We start from the raw sequence: 19638 nt of genomic DNA, 5'->3' as shown, positions 1-19638 counted from the left end.
CCTACAGTTCGACAAAGAATCACTCAGCTGCCACTTTTTGCTTTTCAAATAGGCACGACACTGCTCAATTGTAAAGCAAAAAGTGGCAGCCGAGTTGCGCTGTGTCGAGCTGTAGGCCTACCAGAAGACCAGCAGTGGAAAAGAGGTATATGTAACTTAATTGAAAGATGGATGGATGGATGGATGGATTGTCTAATCTGCCAGGAATAGTGATGTATCGGTAACACTTTATTTTAGGGATACATCTATTAGCACTAATACATATGTTGTTAATGTCTGTACAAGTTACTTGTAAGGCATGTACAGAGCAAAATCAAATATTTGTTAGGCATGTATTTGCAAATGTCTTGTTCATGGCCAAGTTGGCCTAGATTTCTATGTATTAGTAAGCAGTAAGTGACAGAATACAATGTGTATAAGGTCCTGGTACACTGGTGAACAAACCCTGAACAGTGAAAACAGATGTGGAATAAGGGTCCCTATTCTAAAGTGAGACATTGTTCAGCCCGGGTGGGTTAGGACCACTGCACTAAAAAATGACATCTCACCACCCCACCATCATTGAGAAATGTACATCCAATCCTTGCTATAAAATGGCTCCCATTACCTTGGAACCTTAATTTAGCATAAGAGTAAATTAGATATCCAGGTAGACTAAAAGGAATACCTTTGACACATCCCTAAACCTTGCTGGTTAGCGTGCTGGTTAGCCACCCCCCCACCCCCCCCTCCCTCCCCCCACCCCCCCCACACACACACACAAGCACACACACAGCCCCAGCTGAGCAATGCTTCACTGTAGAACAGGGACCCTTATTCCACATCTGTTGTCACTCTGTTCAGGGTTTGTTCTACCCACTTCACATAGAGGTCTACCCGATATGCTCAACTTAGGTTTGTAAGTTTTACTGTGTCTATGTATTTATGCGTAAGGACCATGTAGACCTGACATCCAACTGCTTCAGGTGCTGTGTGCTTATACTTTCTTCCATGGTTACAAAGTCTATTATCTGATCTAACCATTGTGAAAGAGTCGGTCCTGACTGCGATATCCAATTCATGAGTATGCATTTTCTGGCAAAGTGACATAATATTACAAAAACACATTTCGTTGCGTAAGGTAACACATTCCCCAACCCATAATTCAACAAATACAACCTAGGACAGAGTTCAAAAGTACACTCAAACATATCTTGGATTGCTTCATGAATCTTCTCCCAGAAAGAATAAACAACTTTGCAGTCCCAAAATAAATGCATAAATGTCCCCAGTTCAGTTCCACATTTCTTACACAAAGGAGAATTTACCTCATCAAATTTGTTAAGCTTAACTGGGGTTATATAATATTTGTAAAGAAATGTATAATTACTTTCCTTAATTTTAATGTGTGTAGCCACGGGAGAGGTGAAATCTGTACACATCCTTAACCACTCTTTCTCACTGAAATTCTTTTTTAGTTCCCAAATGGATTTTAAGGGCACAAAAGAGTTCTGTGATCTTTCAGATAACCTTTTATAAAAAAGAGATATCTTTCCCTTAACAGAGGAGGCCGATATGAATTGTTCCGGTTCTGTAGGGCAGAATCTAAGTTGTCCCTTTTCTTGCAAATGGACCATGATGTGGCGGACCTGCAAGTACTTTAAAAATTTCATATTCTCTACTAATGTCTGCAAATGATTTCACAGACTCAGAACCCTTGTCAAACATGTCTGAAAAAGTCTTCAGACCATTAAGTGTCCAGTTTCGAAAATTTGTTTGTGAAAGAGTCTGGGTTGAACGCAATAGGGGAATTTACACTTATCAAACTATCTTTATCTAAGAACCGGTTACAGTCCTGCCATGCTTTCAGAGTAGCATGTAGTGGAGGCAACTCTTCTACAGTTGTTGGAAGACGTAGAGTCTTAATGTAAAGTGTTGACATAATGTCCAATGGATAACATGTTGATGATTCAAGTGAAGCCCAAAGAGTACTAGTTTCTAATTTCCAACTTACAATATTTCTTACCTGGCAGGCCCAGTAATACCACTGAAAGTTAGGGAGTCCTAGCCCCCCTTTAACATAGGATTTAGATAAAGTAGCTAGCTTAACCCTTGGTGTTTTATTGTTCCATATAAATTTTGGGTAACACTTTATTTTAGGGATACATCTATTAGCACTAATACATACAATATTAATGCATGTGTAAGTAACTTGTAAGGCATGTACTAAGCAAAATAAGACAGTTGTTAAGCATGTATTCACAAATGTCTTGTTCATGCCCAATTAGGGATGTATTACTAATATAACCTTAGTAAGGACCAGTAAGCCTATATTTATATTTATTAGTAAGTAGTAAGTGGCAGAATACAATGTGTATAAGCTCCCGACACACTGTGTGAACAAACCCTGAACAGTGTGAAAACAGATGCGGAATAAGGGTCCCTATTCTAAAGTGAAGCATTGGTCAGCTCAGATGGCTCAGGGCCTCCGCACTACCAAAGTCCCCCTCGTTACCTAGGGCCCCCACACCACCCAGGCCCACACTATTTAGCCCCCCGATATACAAAGTGTAAGGATATGTTAAATAATTAATATTTACCCAGTTGAATCATCTAGTTTTCTCTTACTGATGTTAATGCAAGGAAGGTAACAGGAGCCTATATATAGCAAGGATTAAACGTACACTTTGGCGGTGGGTGGGTGAAATGTAATTGTTTTAATTGTAAAAAACCCAAAATAAATGCAGAACATTAGAATAAGTTTTATGAAGCAAAACTAAACTATTCTTTTGTGATAATTAAGTTAATATTTGAGAACATTAGCTTCAAGAAGTGCAGTGCATGATGGGTACGCAATCTAGGCCAACAGACAACCTACCCAGCTCTGAGCCTACGTCCTTAGCTCCTCCCCTCACTCGTGGCCATGCATTGCATTTCTGACTAAGGGCGTACCCATCATGCACTGCACTTCTTGGAGCTAAGTTTCTCAAACATTAACTCATTTATCACAAAGGAATAGCTTAGTTTCGCTTCCAAACTATTACTCATTGTTATATTCTGCATTTATTGTAGGGTTTTTACAAATAAAACGAATTGGTGTATGAAAAAATGACATCTCACCATCCACTGTCATTGAGAACTTTACGTCCAATCCTTGCTATATGATGCTTCCAATTACACTATGGTATATTGAGTAGTATGGGCAAGATCTACACAACTCATGAGACTAATGCTCAAGTTGTAACATTCTTATACTTTGCTTCCCAGGGGGCGGGGGGCTAGAGTGGGGGCCCTAGGTAGTGCGGGGGCCCTAAGCCATCTGGGCTGAGCAATCCATCACTTTAGAATAGGGACTCTTATTCCACATCTGTTTTCACAATGTTCAGGGTTTGTTCACACAGTGTACCAGGAGCTTATACACATTGTATTCTGACCCTTACTGCTTACTCATAAATAGAAATCTAGGTCTACTAGGTCCTTACTAAGGATATATTGGTAATAAATCCCTTATTGTGCATGAACAAGACATTAGCGAATAAATGTCTAACAACCGTCTGATTTTGCTTAGTACATGCCTTACAAGTTACTTACTAAGGCATTAATATTGTATGTATTACTGCTAATAGATGTATCCCTAAAATAAAGTGTTACCAAGTTTTGTTAAGGATTTATTAATTAGCTTAAAAAAAGAAGATGGGACATGACATGGTAACATAATAAAAGCATAAATAAACCTAGGGAGTATACTCATTTTGACCACATTGATTTTACCAATGAGAGAGAATGGAAGAGTGGTCCAAGTCTGCAGCTTGTTTTGACAAACCCCCAACAAAAAGTTGTAGTTTGCCGTAAATAGATTTTCTAAAGAAGGTGTTACTTGTATTCCAAGATATTTTAACCCATGTATTGACCAAGAAAAAGGGCATTCTTTTTTTTATATCATCATCTTTTATAATATTGAGCTGGCAAGCAATTGACTTTTGTAGATTTACCTTATAACCTGAAACATAAGAAAATGTTTGAATATCCGCTAGTAGCTGAGGCAATGATGACAAAGGGTCAGTTATAAACAATAGTGTGTCATCAGCATAAAGTGAAATTGTATGATGGTGTGTATGTGCAGTAACTCCTTTTATCAGAGGGTTAGTTCTAATCTTCTCAGCAAATGGTTCTAGTGCCGTGACAAAAAGTAATGGAGAGAGAGAGGGCAGCCTTGCCTGGTGCCCCGTCCTAGTTGCAGAGGGGCTGACTCCACACTATTGGTATATACAGTAGCATTTGGAGAGTCATATATTGCTTTAATCCATGCAATGAAGTTCTGACCCAACTTAATTTTCTAGTACTAAGAAAAGAAAATCAAATTCTAAGCGGTCAAATGCCTTTTCAGCATCAAGGGATAATAGTGAAGGTGTTTTGTCTTCATTTAGAAGATGTATTATGTTGAATAGCCGTCTGGTGTTGGCAGATGAGTGACGCCCTTTGATGAATCCAGTTTGATCTAGTTTAATTAATTTGGGCAAAACTGATTCTAGTCTTTTAGACAAAAGTGTTGTAATCATTTTATAGTCGCAGTTAAGCAAACTTATAGGCCTATATGAGGAACAACTCTGAGGGTCTTTATCCTCCTTTAATATCAGAGAGATTCTGGCTGTTTTCATAGAAGCTGGGTATTATCAAGGTATATTTTTTGATGGTTTACTATTGCTATAAATCGAAAAATCAATCATTAGTATAAATGAGTATAATGAGATGGTTGTCTCAACATAGGTAGACCAGGACATTTTTATGATCAATAATGCTACTTATGCCTATGTATTTTGTTACATGATCATGATCAATTTAATCAATGCTTCTATATGTTTTCACAGTTCTCCCACTAAGCCTGGAGCAGTTATCTGTGATACTTGCCCAAAGAAGGCATTTAAGTCCTGTCTGACCTGCATGGCCTCCTTCTGTGGGGACCATGTTAAGCTTCACTACACAACCCCAGCAATGCAGAGACACAGGCTGGTGGAAGCCACTGAAGACCTGGAGCAGAGGCTGTGTCAACGTCACAACAGAGAATTGGAGCTGTACTGCAACACTGACCAGACTGCTATATGTGCTCTGTGTACAGAGGAACATAGGGGACATGATATAACACATCATCAGGTATAATTTTATTGTCATGCACAAGCCTGTGTAGAACAGTACTATAATATGAAGGAAAGGCTAAAAATCACAATGTTGTTCACTCTTGTGCCCTTAACAAAAGCAAATAAGAGAATTGGACATCACCACAATGACAGGTAAGCACAAAATAAGAGAATTGGACATCACCACAATGATAGGTAAGCACAGTCATCATATACACTAAATAACTAATGATCAATGCTTGGATTTGCTCATCATTTGAATAAGAAACCATAACATTTCAGCAGTCGTTACATCCATTTTAATATCATTTTCAGCTGTCCCTCCTCCAGGGCCAATCAAGTTCACTGTAGAGGAGCCAGACTGTGTGTGTGTGCGCTGGGGACCTCCTGAGGGACTCACTGCACCGCACACTTTCAGGGTGTCATGGACAGGTGCAGGCTGTAGAGACCAACTTGACGTGCAAGTGCTGGGCATTACTGTTCAGGTGCGCAGTCCAGGAGAAGAGTACACCTTTACTGTGGCCACCCTACAAGACAATAAACAGAGCCCGTGTGTGTCTGCAACGATGCGCACAGGTTTGTTTTCTGGATGTTTCTACACTATATTCTGTACATAAAGATCAGAGAGGATAAAATTAATGGAACCATAGACGAGACTAATGCTTGAGTGTTGTTTTGCATCTGCCTATCAAAGGTGTGGGAGGCATACTGTTCTCTGATCAACTTTCTCCATCTAGTATATGGGTCAGTGATGTTTCAACAGTAACACATGTCAGGCCGGCGCGCGCAACGACAGCCAGTGCCACTATTGCATGGATTTTTGTTTGTTTGTAGAGTATCTTAGAAGCAGACTATCTTCGATTTCCCAACCATCAATTAGTTACTAATTAATTCATGGGCATTAGATGCAGTTGCGCCACCTGACGTCTGAAGGGCGGGTTATGCTTCCTGCCAGTGCCACAGAGTGAGCTTGTCGCAGCCATGATGCAGTTCATTTTGATTTATGCCCTGTTTTGAAGCACGGTCTGCGCGATGTCATTCCACGCTCAAACTGCCTTCAATACAAAGAGTAACCTAGACGTGTCGGTTGTTTTTTTAGCTTCACAGACTCGACGACAATGAAAATGAAACATTAAATCTTTAGATCACGTGCATGTTTGATCGCACTGGCAGCCACCATGGTAGTGTGGAACAAAGAAGTGGCTCATTTGTCGAGGACGAAGCGGAATGTTTCCTCGACCTCGGAAACACTGTTCAACTGTCCAAATAACTTCAGCGTCGTAACTTGCAAGCGCACGTGTTGTCTTTGGTTCGTGTAAATAAATGAAACGACAAAGCACGGGCAACTTATTTAATGAAGAGCTCACAGTCCGTAGACCGAAGGTTAGAACAAGGAAGTAGCTTGTTCTCGACTCGAGGACAGAGCAGGCTGGTCGAGAGGACCAATCAGAGACCTATTTTCGCCCTTCACTCCGTCGCTGTCTGCATCACTCCCTGCGTCGAGACACAATTTTGGGGAGGTGCCCCAGAGTACCTGCGTGATGGGAGGGGGGCTTCACTCCATTAACTGCGCGGCTCACTGCATCACGACGCAGGGACGCTGATCTCGAGGCATAAACCACCCTTGAGCCCCCCCCCCCCCCCCCCCAAAAAAGAAAAAAACGTCTTTGACCCATATATAAAATGCCTGATAAGGATATACACACACATAGTTTGGCATTGAGTTCTACCTGTTTTCATTTTCCTATGAATAAAAACACTTTTGAAGGTGTAGCAACCGTACACTGCGCCTAGATGTCTTACCCTATTCCTGCTTAAATTTCCTCCTTGTAAGTCAATTTGGTCAAAGGCTTCTTCTAAATGCTATGTAATGTAATGTAATGTGACGTTTCTATTTTGCCATTCTGATGGAGAAACAACATTAGGACATTTTTCTTTTTCTCTTTATTTTGAATATCAGATGTTCCTCCTCCTGAGAGTGTTACTGTGAAGATGGATTTTCGCTCCTTGTTAGTGTCATGGAGCAAACCAGCAGGAGTGGATCAGGCCTCTTACAAGCTGACCCTCAGCACTGGTGGGGAATGTTTAAAAACTCTCTCAATCAGATCTCTCCAGTACAGTTTTGAGGAGCTGGCCATTGGAAGAGAATACATCACTAGTGTCTCCACAGTGCTTAATGGAAGGCAGAGCGAGCCTGTTTTGAGAAGCATCCAAACAAGTAAGTAAACTCCAACAGAAGCATCTAAATCGAAAACCAGTATGTCACGTCACACTCTCATATTCCCCCACACTCTCACTCACACACACACACAATATCTCCTCAGACTAAAATGATAGAACCATTTTTCTAAAGTGTTGTGTGATCCTCAGATATTCCAGTCCCAGAAAAGGTTACCGTGGGCTCAGTAACTCCAACATCTGCTGAGCTCAGCTGGAGCCTACAACAGGCGATGCAGCAGATTCCACACAGATTCCTGATCTCCTACTGCTGTAGAGGGACTGAACCACAGACCAGATTTACAGTATTGTGCTGCATAGCTCTCAAAGACCTGTTGCCCAATACCCAGTACACGATCAGTGTCTGCTGTGAGCTTGACAATGGGGAAAAAAGTGAGGCTGCTACAAGCAAGATAAAAACGGGTGAGCAGTTAAATGTCTCATTATTATATTACATTACATTACAATGCATTTGGCAGACGCTGTATAACCAAAGCGACTTCATCGAGGACACAGTAATAGCAAACATCATTAGCAGATATAGGAAATATACAGAACAACAAGTGCAGTTGCAAAGAAGGGTTCGTTTTTTTCCAGTAAAGTAGAGTACACACACATACACATCATGTAGTAGATAGTCATGTAAGAGGAGAGTCTTTACTTCTTGAAGGCTGAGAGAGATGTGCTTAGCCTTGCTGCCTCTGGGAGACCGTTCCACCACTGAGAAACCACGACGGAGAACAGTCTTGACTGGTAGTACCTAGAGCGAGCAGGTGGCAAAGCCAGACGGCTTGTGCTGGAGGAGCACAGTTCTATTCCAGCAACATATGGCTTTAGTAAGTCCTTCAGATAAACTCTGGCTGTTCCTGTGATGGTTTTGTAGGCAAAGGTCAAGGCCTTATGTGTATTAAATTGCTCTATCACTGACAGACCATTATTACCGGGATTTTTTGAACTAAGACATTTAAAGGAACACTGTGCAGGAAATGGTCAAAAAAGGTACTGCAACTATGCTGCTTATTGAAATCGGGCTGCCTATTGCCAAATTTGATCTTTACATGAAAGTTAACAAAGTATTAAACGAATATTTTTCTAGTATGGTCCAAGTACAGTCATTTTTGCAGCTAAAATGGAAATTTTTGGAAATTCAAATGCGATGTGTCCGGATCCCGAGTTGAAAATATGTTATCTTCGAGCGAGGCGAGTAAGCGAGTAACCAATTGGAATGCAGAGTTTGGTACTTCTCGCCTGTTCATTGGCAGTTAAAGCCGCGGGAACTTTCAGCGAACGTTCCATGAAAGAGTGGTGAGTACTGTAGGCGAGCAAGCGAAAAGCTACCTTTGTGTGTGTACGCTGCTTTGGACAACCCATGTCTGAAGTATCATGGATGTTTCTCAATATGTAGTGTATGGCTGTTTTTCAATATGTAGTGTTCTTGCCTTGGAAGTGCTTCAGCCTTGAACTTGTGCACTCGCAAGATGAGGCTCAAAGCCTCACAAGCATCTCAAACGATTATGAATGGAACATGCTTAGAAGCGTGTAAGTGAATGTCATGTCAGTTCGTCTTTGTCCACTAAACATTTGTTTTCCACTGATTTTAAACTGTAAACACAGTTGGTTGGCTTTATTTCTGTAGTGGGGATATTTGAAAAGCTCAACAAAACGATGCGAATGTTAACATCAATTCATAATAGTGTACAAATTGTCCATAGATGCATCAAGTCTAGCCCAAATACTATGATTTAAGTGCGTGGGACTTTGTAGATTCTGAAGCATGCTTTACTGGAACAGCACTTGGCGAGTCGTGATGACGTAAAAATGGTTGTTACTCGTCCTAGCAAGGCCAGGATCCTTCACATTGAGAAGTACCCAATCTGTAAACATACAGTACACTGCAGAATTGTTCAATGGAAATATTTTATTTTGTTATCCACATTGTATCTGATCAGTAAGAACTGTTATCCTCACGTCACCCTCATATATCTTACTTTTCTCACACTTGTTAAAGCGATGGTTCGGAGTAGAATCACCCTAATGCCATTTGAACCGTGACACCCATCCACCTTTACACCCGAAGTGTTTTCTGCCGCAGGCTTACATCAACAGAGTTGCCGTGTTATTCGATGTTTATTCCGGATATCTTGACTCAAGCGCATATGGATCCTGGGCGCCGTCTCCAAACTTTCCCCACAAAAATAACATGTCATGACACCAAACTTCTACAGTATAACAAATGTGGTTTGTACTCACAAAAAGATGAATTTGAAACTTTGTACATAGTCCAGGAGTTTATTAGTAACAACACACGAGACGATTAGCTTTTCTGCTGCTAAACATCCGTCGACGTCACTTCCTCCAGCTGGGACTTTGTTGATGGAAACAAATACACGTGAGTCCGGAAGGCGGAAAACTCAAAAAGACAGCTTGCGCTACAACTAGAAATTAACCACTTCGGATTTAAATTTTACCACGTTTAATAAATAGAAGACGATGCCACACTCGTGCATATATCCTGGCTGTGGACTAAAACACAAACCTTACAATAAGTGGACAGTCCCAGCTGGAGGAAGTGACGTCGACGGATGTTTAGCAGCAGAAAAGCTAATCGTCTCGTGTGTTGTTACTAATAAACTCCTGGACTATGTACAAAGTTTCAAATTCATCTTTTTGTGAGTACAAACCACATTTGTTATACTGTAGAAGTTTGGTGTCATGACATGTTATTTTTGTGGGGAAAGTTTGGAGACGGCGCCCAGGATCCATATGCGCTTGAGTCAAGATATCCGGAATAAACATCGAATAACACGGCAACTCTGTTGATGTAAGCCTGCGGCAGAAAACACTTCGGGTGTAAAGGTGGATGGGTGTCACGGTTCAAATGGCATTAGGGTGATTCTACTCCGAACCATCGCTTTAATGTCATGACATGACCTTCCTGCTTCCACTACTGATAGTGTAGCCAATCTGTAAATTAGCCCAAGTACTGCTGGACCATTGACAGTTTTGTGTCCTGCAGGTGATTTTGTTCCGGAGGGGTTGATTGTGGATGCCCTAAGTGAAGAGACTTCAAATGTTCCAGAGGAGTTTGCTGCAGATGTATACAATGGTTCAGATACCAGATGGATGGCTTTAATTCGCTGGAGACAACTGCAGGGCTTGCAACACATTCCACACAGATTCCTGATACGCTGCTCCAGTGAAGGGATTCAACAAAAGTCCATCTCTACAGAGTCCTGCAGCATAACTCTTCAAGACCTGCAGTCAAACACTCAGTACAAAGTCACTGTATGCTGTGAGCTTCAAGGTGGAAAAAAGAGCAGGATGGCAACCATCGCTTTCCACACAAGTGAGATATATTTATATATTTACAATGTACCCTTTCAATTTCATTGCCACTATGACAATGACTAATTTTAAATTAGAAGAATTACAAAAAAAGGATGGATTGTGATAAACCAGTACATGTTATCTATGATACTGCATACAGTTTCACCTCTCACTTGGTCAATTAAGTCAGCTATCTGAACATTTCAAATCTTTCCAGGATTTGGAACCAATGAATATCGTGCAATTACATGATTGCAGCTTAAACCAGTAGCATGCAGATATTTTCATGAATGCAAGTTACACCTCTCTTCTGGACTGCTCTAAGAAGTGGGTTTGCAAAACGATTTGTCCAGACCAAACACTGAAAGAGAATGTCAGACAGTCAGAAGTCAGACAGTTGCCTTCCTCAGAATGTATCAGTTTTGGGACTAATATGGATTATTTCCTTTGTCCAGGTATTATTTCAGTGATTATCCACTATTATTGGATAGGACCTACAGTGCCTTTGAAATTCAGCTGCCTTCGACGTGGTCTTGGACTTTACTTTCTGAGTGCCTTTCTAAATAATTCTCTTTTGTTGTCTCTATTGTTAGTTGAGAGGAGGATTGTCCTTTTGGGGAAGACAGGAGTTGGCAAAAGCAGCGCTGGAAACAGCATCCTGGGAGAACAGATCTTCAAAGTGAGTAGCGGTCAGCAAGGAGTAACAAACCAGTGTATATCACATTCCAAGATTATCAATGGGAGAAAGTACACAATTATTGACACTCCTGGATTTTTTTACCCTGGTACTCCTGACGACTCGCTAATTCCAGACATAGCAAAATGCATCTTTGACAGTGCACCAGGTCCTCATGCATTTGTTATAGTGTTAAGAATAGATAGGCATACAGAACATGAACAGCAAGCTGTGAACATGATTAGAAATATATTTGCAGATGATGCATTTAAACATGCAGTAGTTCTTTTCACACATGGTGAAGAGTTGGAGGGGAAGACTATTGAAGAGTTTGTCAGTGATGGACAGGGCACTCGGAGAAGGGGAACTACACTACAGGACCTTGTAAATAAATGCCATAATAACTATCATGTCATAGACAACAAATACTGGACTCAAGACCAGGGGTGGAAAAGCAAAAAAACACAGGTAGCAAATCTACTTAACACCATAGAACAGATAGTTGAGTACAATCGTGCGGATGGTGCAGACTACTACACCAATGAGATTCTGGTGCTAGTGGAGCTGGCCATTCAGGATGAAATGAACAAAATTAGACAGACTGAACAAAATCAGCAACATCAACTAACTGACAAAGACATCAGAGAGAAGGCTAAGAACATAGTGGAGCAGAGAATCATGTTAAATAAGCCTGTAGCAGCTGTGGTAATGCTCCTTGGATTTATATATCTACCAATTCCATCAAAAGAAATCCATAAAATTATAACAACTGTATCGATTAAAGCGGAAAATCGTGCTCAGGCAATTGTGGATGCATTGAAAAAGTTAAATGAGTTACTGCCAAGCGTATTGTCATGTTTTGAAGCCCATGGACAGTACCAGAAAATTGACTGATTTCATTTCAAAAACTCTAAAGTAATAAAATAAAACATAGGTCATATACCATAATCTAAAAGCTATACTACTTTTTGTCATAGTGCTGTACGTGTATTTTAAATTTGATATTTTTAATATTTCTGTATATTTAAATTGCTATCTCGTGAGCTGCCTACGTACTGTATAAAATGTGCCCATTTTGCTGCAGTTGCAGCTCTTTGTTATAATGGCCACTCTCATGTAGTGCCAACTGTACATGAATTTCACAAAGACTGTTACTGTATTACTGGCTATTATTATTGACATTAGATGGTATATTGCAAAACTTGTATAGTCTCTGTATATATATTGTAGCAATCAGTCAATGTTTATCTGCCCTTGTTCTGTTTGTTTCACAAAACGCTCAATAAAGCTCAGTAAAGTTGAAAACATACAACCACACTATGTCATTTGAGACAAGTGTCCTATGAAGAGAATTTACCCGAAATATTAATGCAGTGATACAGATCTGTAGCACAAATGCTTATTATGTTTGTGCTTTTTCTGTTGTTGGCATTGGAAGGGCGGTTGTTGTGTTCATCACACAATGATCTGTCCCAAATACATACAAGATCTGATAGGCCAGTGTAGGTGCTTGTAAAGACATCCTAATCCTGTAGACCTGTGAAGTGGGATAATTCCAACGGCTCGATTTTAAAAGTGAAGTGATTTTAAAAGTGAAAGAGTTGCAAATGAAAGCCGTCCAGAACACAGTTTACTGGCTTCAGCAATGTTCTGCTACCACCATAAAGGTGATTGTTTACACCAGTGGTATTATGCCACCTGGAAATGAGTGTCAGAGCGGAGTCTGCATTTGTACTTGATTTATTTTATCTATTTATTTGATCTATTTCGTCCCGGTGTGCATTTAAGGCGGTAAACAATATGAATCAATATCTCTGAAGCCGAGGGAGCATATTCAAAAGGCACAACCTGTTGGCAAGAATACATTGCAGCACAATGGCAGTGTGGCACACATTTGTACAGAGGTTATGTCAATGTCAATAACAAAAACCTGTGTGTGTGTGTGTGTGTGTGTGTGTGTGTGTGTGTGTGTGTGTGTGTGTGTGTGTGTGTGTGTGTGTGTGTGTGTGTGTGTGTGTGTGTGTGTGTGTGTGTGTGAGCGTGTGTATGTGCACACTAGTGTTTATGCCTGAGTTTGTGCGTACATGCATTCCTGTGTGCGTGCCAGCGTGTGTGCCTGCGTGTGTATGTGTAGGCATGCATGCAACAAATGGCAGGTTGTCTAGCTGTAGTAGAGCCCATAGGGGCAACCCCCCCCCCCCAAAAAAAAAAAAAAACACCCAACAACAAGACCTTATGACATGACCGGACAAATGATTAGTAAGCACTTTGAACTTCTGTAAATCCTGAGCTGCGGCGAACGTTATGGACCACAACTAAGGCTGTGTGACATAAGAAACTGCCTTACTGCCACAGAGCTTGGCAGGACAGCCATATACTTGGATAGCGCTGGCCTTGGCCCTGCCTGCTGTGCTGGGTTGGAGACTTATAGAAGGGAGTGTAGTAAAAAAAAAAAAAAGCAGCAACAAGTAACTCAGGTAGTGAGCACTGCAGATGTTTGCCGAAACATATCCAGCATGCTCTTCTCAGAATAATCACTGCTGTCATCCAGTATCACCCCCTCCAAAACTACCTAAACTTGGTAAAAAAAAAAAGAAAAACTAAATGGATGTGTTATTAATTAAGGTCAGCATAGCTCAGAGCACTTGAAATGGATTACAAATTGGGTTTTACTAGCAAGTATTGCTCTGTAACGTTAATTGCTGGGAATAAATTACATAAATCAGCCAGCCAATCCTCCGGTGACTGAATTCAGAAATGTGATTCATTGTCCCTGATGAAGCCCCAGTTTCTTTTAAAACCTGCAAAATCTGGTCCAAGCTGCCTCGCTGAGAGCAAGGTCTCTGTGGAGTTGCCTGTAGGCTATTATACGTGGGAATATTGGGTTGATAGTAAGTAGCCTAATTGAACAAAGGTTAAAGTACTTTTAAAATGTATCCCACTAGCCCACAAAGTGAGTAATTGATGGACTAGTATTACAGCAGAGCTCGGGATTCATATTGTTGTGGCGTATCCCATTATAGAATAGAACCCATGCTTTAAAATGCAATACGTAACTTATTCCTTTAAGCAAATCAGTGTGAATGACGCACTTTAATTACTTTGGATTATTTGATATGATGTATTGTCATGCCTTTTTTCGTATAATTGCTCATTTTGCCTTTAACAGTCAGATTTTCTCGATCCCTTTCTCCTGCCGCATCATGATGCACAGCGCCTCTCCGTGTAAGTCTCGCAGAGGGCATGGTCCCTGCGGAGGTCCCTGTGTTATACATGGGAACATTGGCTTGATGCTAAGTAATTCGGTGGAGGACCAGCAGGGCTTTCTGTTTTGTTTGAAATTCTAAGGATATTCTGAGACAGGAGCCCTCAGGCTGGGCATAAAAATTCACAACAAATGCAATATCGTACCATACCAAGAACTCGTTCCAATATGTTAAGTAGTAGTAATTGGCATTTCATTTCATTCAAGGTGCAAGAACTTGGCATGTTGTCTAGACATGTGCTTGCCATTCCAAATTCCATTCACGCAGCTCTATGCCTTTTCAACGCTCCCGCTAGGGTTGTTGATGTTCATGAGTTTAGTAGTATTGCACTGGATGCAGTTGCTGGTGAAGACAGTCTATTGCTCTTTGGATCTGTGTTTTGCCTTTGGAGTCACATTGGCCCTCGGTGTGCACACAGTATTTGACCTCTTGACAACGCACCACAGGATCCTTCACATTCGCACTCATCAAACAGACACACACATAAAAGCACGCACACACACACACACACACATACACACACACACACACATACACGCATGCATGTGTACACACGCACACACACACACACACACACACACACACACACACACACACACACACACACACACACACACACACACACACACACACACACACACACACACACACACACGCAGACACACACACACACACACAAACATGCACATCCACAGGCATGCACACACACACACACACCGTGGTCTCGCAAACACACACACACACACACACACACACACACACACACACACACACACACACACACACACACACACACACACACACACACACACCTGCCCTCCTCCGGTGAGTTTTCCAATCAGGTTACTGAGTTGAGGACCCTTCTGGACCATGAGCTGAGCGCAGCGTGAAGTCTCCATTGATTTACTCTTCAAGTTCATCATCTTTCTGAGAAGCACAGCAGGCGATCAGAAACCATTCACGGCATGCAGTATACGTATGTAGCCTACCAAGGGGAGAAACAAAGAAAACAGAGACTGTTTATAGTTGCTCTCACACCTGTAGTTTTCTGGTACCTGAGACACCATTCTGATAGCATCTCATCCATTTACCAACACCCCTGTGTGTGTAAACAATTGAGAAAAAAACTGTACACACAGACATTTATTCACAACGGCTGCAAACTTCTAATGTAGATTTCTCATTGCAGAGCATGTTAATCGTATAACCAAATCGTATGGTTATTAACTAGAAATTATGGCGTAATTGCACTGGAAACCGTATGGTTATTTTGCTGTTGCTACTAAAACCAAACAGTTATTACCATAAATTTACGCTGAAATTACTGTGAAATTACTATGAAATAACAACTTATTAGCGATCCGTAAAGTAAAGTGTTACCGCTATTTGCACCCGGGTGTAAATAGTCTTTGTTGTTATTTGCACCCGGGTGTGAAAAGTGAATATTGCAATTTGCCCCCGGATGTAGTCTTTGTTGCTATTTGGTGTAAATAGTGAATATTGCTATTTGCACCTAGGTGTAAATACTCTTTGTTGCTATATGCACTCGGGTGTAAAAAGTGAATATTGCTATTTGCATCCGCTTTTAAATGGTCTCTGTTTCTATTTGCACTCGGCTGTAAATAGTGAATATTGCTATTTACACCCGGATGTGAATAGTGAATATTGCTAATTGCACCCGGGTAAAAATACTGTAGTCTTTGTTGATATTTGAACCCGGGTATGAATAGTGAATATTGCTATTTGCACCCGGGTGTGGATAGTGAATATTGCATTTTGGACCTGAATGTAAATAGTCTTTGTTGCTATTTGCACCCGGGTGTGATTAGTAAATATTGCTATTTGAACCCGAGTGTGAATAGTGAATATTGCTATTGCACATGGGTGGAAATTAGCCTCATGAGCCATCCTACGTACTTCGGCCAAAGGATTGGCTCCACTACAAGTCTGGTCGTGCTTCTCTGTGGAGTGCCTGGAGCAGTAGGATTTTGATCGCAACACCCCCTAGAAAACAGCCAATAAGCGAATAAGCGCCCCTCGTGGGGGAAAAAGGGGGAGGACGCTCGTGACAATGACGTACACATCTGCGCCAGAGCCATTGGTCTGCACTATGTTGTTGTTGAGTAACTGCCGGCGATTGGGTGAGAGGTGTCCAATAATTTCAAACCATAACTGAGTGCAAACTTCCTGCTTCTTGCAATCGCTTCAGAGAAAACAAATGCCAGACCGTAAATACGAAATGAAATGGTAGTATTATGGGATGGTCAGGACCAGGCTAGGTGCAGGTGTTGTAAAAAGGGAATATTGCTATTTGCACCCAGGTGTAAATACTGTAGTCTTTGATGATATTTGCACCCCAGTGTGAATAGTGAATATTGCTATTTGCAGCCCAGTGTAAATAGTCTTTGTCGCTATTTGTCACCCGGGTGTAAATAATGAATATTTCTATTTGCAACCGGGTGTGAATAGTGAATGTTGCTATTTGCACCCAGGTGAAAGTAGTCTTTGTTGCACCCGGCTGTGAATAGAGAATATTGCTACTTTTGCACCCGGGTGTAAATAGTCATTGTTGCTATTTGCACCCAGGTGTAAATAGTCTTTGTTGCTATTTGCATCCGGGTGTAAATAAATGTTGCTATTTGCACCTGGTGTGAATAGTGAATAATGCTATTTGCATCCGGGTGTAAATAAATGTTGCTATTTGCACCTGGTGTGAATAGTGAATAATGCTATTTGCACCGGGGTGTGAATAGTCTTTGTTACTATTTGCACCCAGGTGTGAATAGTGAACATTGCTATTTGCAACCGGGTGTAAATAGCGAACTCATTGAGCAAACTCTATATTAGCTCTTCCACTGTCGGCCCAAATAAGGTTGCAGGAAGCCAGGTGTCATGATTGATGACCATCTATTGTCCTCTGTCTAGCCTTGGTTGCCCGGACATGTCCCTTCTCACAAAATTCCAGCGTCAAACACTCGGACTCATTTTCTAAGAGGTGCGAAACGAAACGTACAGAAGTGATTGTGATTATCTGCTTTGGTTTGCCCAGAAATAATGATATACCATTAACACCCGAATGTATTTGAAAAGCTTGGCCATGGAGTGCTCCAACTTTGGGTATTTCACCAACAGGGTTAAGAGAGAAACCTGGTTTAAGTTAAAGGACCAGTACAGTCAATTTCAATATGCTGCTGTATTGCTCACTCGACACTTGACTTGTCAGTACCCGGTGATGCCACATTTTTCGGCTCAGCCCTTTCCGAGATATGAGCTATTCTAATGGGGGCAGCGTTTGTTTACTTTTTTTTTTTTTTTACGTAGGCCTACTCCAAATATTTTCCCAAAAGGTACCGCTGTTTGCTAGTTGTCTGCTGATGTTGTATAACCTTTTGGATGTTTTTGGGAATAAATAAAAATGTTTTTTTGAAATGTAAACAAAGCGCTGCCCCCATTACAATGACCAAGATCTTGGAAAAGGCTGAAGAAGAAGAAAAAAAAACCTCAGGTACTGACAAGTCCAGGGTAGTGTGAGCATTACAACTGCATTGTAATGGTTGCAAAGGAAGTGGTAAACCTGCTAATAGATAGCTCACGTGTCATTTAGTTCAAAATGAAGGCTCCAGGCTCTTCTACTAGATAATACCACTACTACGTCAAAGTTAACATACCGGTAATCCAGTTTACTACTGAGCCAGGTTCTTGGAACAACCCCTTTGTATACTGTATTTGATTGATATGGAAAACATACTACCAAAAGCTGTACACAATTATTGTTCTGAATTGTGTATGACTCTTTCTACTATTAAGGTTCAATCCCCAATGATTCTTGTATCCTCCGCAGAAAGCAAGGAGACTAGCTGTCTGACAATGACGAGTCAAGAGTGTCAAGTTAGGCGCATCGTTTCAGAGGCTGCACTGAATTTGTGTTGGCAGCCGCTATCCCAATATTGCAACACCCTGTAGCATGTGGTTAGGGTCTCCATAGGTAGATTTGAAGGGTGCACAGGTGCGACCTCTGTCCCACTCAAAGCCTGTAGAGGCCATAAGGCAGGCTTGGCTGGTGACATGCATAATGTGACGTATACCTCCTCATACACACCGAATAACCCTTGGCCATTGATGGGTGAGGGTGGTGAGGAATTTGTTGGGTGAGAGTGATCCATCTTAGCTCTTAAACTTTCATCTCTCTCTCTGTCTCTCTCTCTCTCTCTCTTTCTCTCTCTCTCTATTCCTTTTCTTCTCATCTCATCAGCAGACGTGGCATTGACGTGATAAAAAGGCAGGTGCAATGAACCTGAGCATATCAAGACATGCCACAATTAATCACCGCCTTTGTGAGAGGATGTCATCGGCCATCCCCAGAGACAGATGTGTGATTTAAAACAAAATGGCATCCGAAAAATGAGAGAGGGACTGGAAGCATTCCTTTTTGGTGCCGAAATGGATCGTTTGTTCCCTAGATGTGAATATTCCAAGAAAAGGCTGACATAAAAAATATATATGATTTATTCACTTCCCTTCAAAGAAGCGGGGTGTCTTTGTGATGCAGACCATTCTTTAGAGGAAGAATATGCTGTGTGCAAGTGGGGAGAGCTGCCAGCACTCACAAATGGGAATTCATGGCAGTGATCCTGAAATCCTCTTAAATGCCTGGGACACAAAAACAGTAGGAAGCAAGGCATACAAATGTGGACAGCCACTGCACTGTTTTGCACACTGAGAGAGACACATTTACTGTAGATTAGACAGTAGATTAGACAGTACATAAGGATACCTTTATATGGCGACGATCAAAACAGAAGACGCCAAAGTAGCATCTCATCTTCAATTTTTTTATGCCTTTTACACAAGGACGATTATGAGGAAAAAAAGCATTTTATGGGAAACGTCTTAAGTTTACATGGCAACCTTGCCGTCCCCAGTCTGGGGTCGGATTGAACCATTTGGCAGGCCGCATCTGGTCCCAGAGCCTTGTGTTTTAGACGCCTGGGCTTGAGAGTGACTTGAGGAAAGGTGAGCGCTGGAGGCGCAGGTACTC

The 19638-nt window shown here is 41.3% G+C and overlaps 1 protein-coding gene and 1 pseudogene across 1 annotated transcript in view; both read left to right on the top strand.

The window, feature by feature from the left end:
• The first annotated feature begins 4920 nt into the window (after positions 1–4920).
• LOC134460462 (basic proline-rich protein-like) overlaps positions 4921–19638 on the top strand; it is a 25777-nt pseudogene continuing 11059 nt past the window's right edge.
• LOC134460722 (uncharacterized) overlaps positions 4982–19638 on the top strand; it is a 117873-nt gene continuing 103216 nt past the window's right edge. The window contains exon 1 of the mRNA XM_063213228.1: positions 4982–5130. The gene's annotated coding sequence lies outside the window, so the exon portion shown is untranslated. The remainder of the gene's footprint in view (positions 5131–19638) is intronic.

Source organism: Engraulis encrasicolus, chromosome 13 (assembly GCF_034702125.1).
Source record: "Engraulis encrasicolus isolate BLACKSEA-1 chromosome 13, IST_EnEncr_1.0, whole genome shotgun sequence".
Lineage (NCBI taxonomy): Eukaryota > Metazoa > Chordata > Actinopteri > Clupeiformes > Engraulidae > Engraulis > Engraulis encrasicolus.
The sequence above is the reverse complement of the archived record's forward strand: the minus strand, read 5'-3'. Positions and strand labels throughout refer to the sequence as shown.